The sequence below is a fragment of the Triticum dicoccoides genome, chromosome 6A (assembly GCF_002162155.2).
Source record: "Triticum dicoccoides isolate Atlit2015 ecotype Zavitan chromosome 6A, WEW_v2.0, whole genome shotgun sequence".
In the NCBI taxonomy this organism is placed as follows: Eukaryota; Viridiplantae; Streptophyta; class Magnoliopsida; order Poales; family Poaceae; genus Triticum; species Triticum dicoccoides.
The window spans coordinates 130,193,712-130,196,645 of record NC_041390.1 but is presented as its reverse complement, the minus strand read 5'-3'; positions in this window follow the sequence as shown (position 1 = coordinate 130,196,645).

The following is a 2,934-nucleotide window of genomic DNA, read 5'->3' as shown; positions in this document are numbered from 1 at the left end:
AAGGGGAAATTTGTTTTTGCCACTCTAGCTTTTGCCTACTTTGCTTATGCCACTCTAGAATTTGACATGTCACTTTGCCACTCTCAGCTTCTGACAATTATTAGAATTGTCATTCCATGGCAAAAGCAAAATTTTCAGAGTGGCAATTATGATACATTGTCAAAATCTAAGAGTGGCAAAAGTGAAATGAAAAATTATTGCTTTTGCCACAGAATGGCAATTGTGATAATTGTCAAAAGCTGAGAGTGGCAAAAGTGATGTGTCAAATTCTAGAGTGGCATAAGCAAAGTGGGCAAAAACTAGAGTGGCAAAAACAAAGTTTTCCCTTTGAAAAAATATTGAATAGGTATTTGACAAATGTTAAATCTGTATAGAAAAAATGTTGAACATGTGTTAAAAAATATTAATCTTGTATTTGAAAAGTATTAATCAACAATTTGAAAATGTTTAAAAGTGTTCATAGTAAAAATGTTGAACATGTATTAAAAATAATTTTGTATTTGAAAAATGTTTATTAAGCATTTGAAAAATGATGAAAATGTGTATAAAAATGTTGCCATGTATTAAAAAATTGATAAATTTGTATTGGAAAAAGGTTAAACGTGTAGTAGACAAATGTTTTTGACATATACTCCCTCCATTCACTTATACAAGTGTTGGGGAACGTAGTAATTTCAAAAAAAATCCTACACACACGCAAGATCATGGTGATGCATAGCAACGAGAGGGGAGAGTGTTGTCTACGTACCCTCGTAGATCGAAGCGGAAGCGTTGACACAACGTAGAGGAAGTAGTCGTACGTCTTCCCGGTCCAACCAATCCAAGCACCGTTACTCCGGCACCTCCGAGTTCTTGGCACACGTTCAGCTCGATGACGCTCCCCGGGCTCCGATCCAGCAAAGCTTCGGGGAGGAGTTCCGTCAGCACGACGGCGTGGTGACGATCTTGATGTTCAACCGTCGCAGGGCTTCGCCTAAGCACCGCTACAATATGACCGAGGTGGAATATGATGGAGGGGGGCACCGCACACGGCTAAGAAACGATCACGCAGATCAACTTGTGTGTTCTAGGGTGCCCCCCTACCCCCGTATATAAAGGAGCCAAGGGGAGGGGGCGGCCGGCCAAGGAGGGCGTGCCAAGGGGGAGTCCTACTCCCACCGGGAGTGGGACTCCCTTCTTTCCTAGTTGGAGAAGGAGAAGTGGGAAAGAGGAGGAAGAGGGAAAGGAAAGGGGGGGGGGCGCCCCCCTCTCCTTGTCCTATTCGGACTAGGGAGGGGAGGGGCGCGCGGCCACCTCTTGCCTTCTTTCCTCTTCTCCCTTAGGGCCCATGTAGGCCCAATAACCCCCGGGGGGTTTCGGTAACCCCCCGGTACTCCAGTAAAATCCCGATTTCACCCGGAACGATTCTGATATCCAAATATAGGCTTCCAATATATCGATCTTTATGTCTCGACCATTTCGAGACTCCTCGTCATGTCCATGATCATATCCGGGACTCTGAACAACCTTCGGTACATCAAAATACATAAACTCATAATGAAACTATCATCGTAACGTTAAGCGTGCGGACCCTATGGTTCGAGAACAATGTAGACATGACCGAGACATGTCTCCGGTCAATAACCAATAGTGGAACCTGGATGCTCATATTGGTTCCTACATATTCTACGAAGATCTTTATCGGTCAGACCGCATAACAACATACGTTGTTCCCTTTGTCATCGGTATGTTACTTGCCCGAGATTCGATCATCGGTATCTCAATACCTAGTTCAATCTCGTTACCGGCAAGTCTCTTTACTCATTCCGTAATACATCATCTCACAACTAACTCATTAGTTGCAATGCTTGCAAGGCTTATGTGATGTGCATTACCGAGAGGGCCCAGAGATACCTCTCCGATAATCGGAGTGACAAATCCTAATCTCGAAATACGCCAACCCAACATGTACCTTTGGAGACACCTGTAGAGCACCTTTATAATCACCCAGTTACGTTGTGACGTTTGGTAGCACACAAAGTGTTCCTCCGGCAAACGGGAGTTGCATAATCTCATAGTCATAGGAACATGTATAAGTCATGAAGAAAGCAATAGCAACATACTAAACTATCGGGTGCTAAGCTAATGGAATGAGTCATGTCAATCAGATCATTCACCTAATGATGTGATCCCGTTAATCAAATAACAACTCTTTGTCCATGGTTAGGAAACATAACCATCTTTGATTAACGAGCTAGTCAAGTAGAGGCATACTAGTGACACTCTGTTTGTCTATGTATTCACACATGTATTATGTTTCCGGTTAATACAATTCTAGAATGAATAATAAACATTTATCATGATATAAGGAAATAAACAATAACTTTATTATTGCCTCTAGGGCATATTTCCTTCAGTCTCCCACTTGCACTAGAGTCAATAATCTAGTTCACATCGCCATGTGATCTAACATCAATAGTTCACATCTTTATGTGGTTAACACCCATAGTTCACATCGATATGTGACCAACACCCAAAGGGTTTACTAGAGTCAGTAATCTAGTTCACATTGCTATGTGATTAATACCCAAAGAGTACTAAGGTGTGATCATGTTTTGCCTGTGAGAGAAGTTTAGTCAACGGGTTGCCATATTCAGATCCGTAAATATTTTGCAATTTTCTATGTCTACAATGCTTTGCATGGAGCTACTTTAGCTAATTGCTCCCACTTTCAATATGTATCCAGATGAAGATTAAGAGTCATCTGGATCAGTGCCAAAACTTGTATCGACGTAACCCTTTTACGACGAACCTTTTGTCACCTCCATAATCGAGAAACATATCCTTATTCCACTAAGGATAATTTTTGCCCGCTGTCCAGTGATCTACTCCTAGATCACTATTGTACTCCCTTGCCAAAATTAGTGTAGGGTATACAATAGGTCTGGTACACAG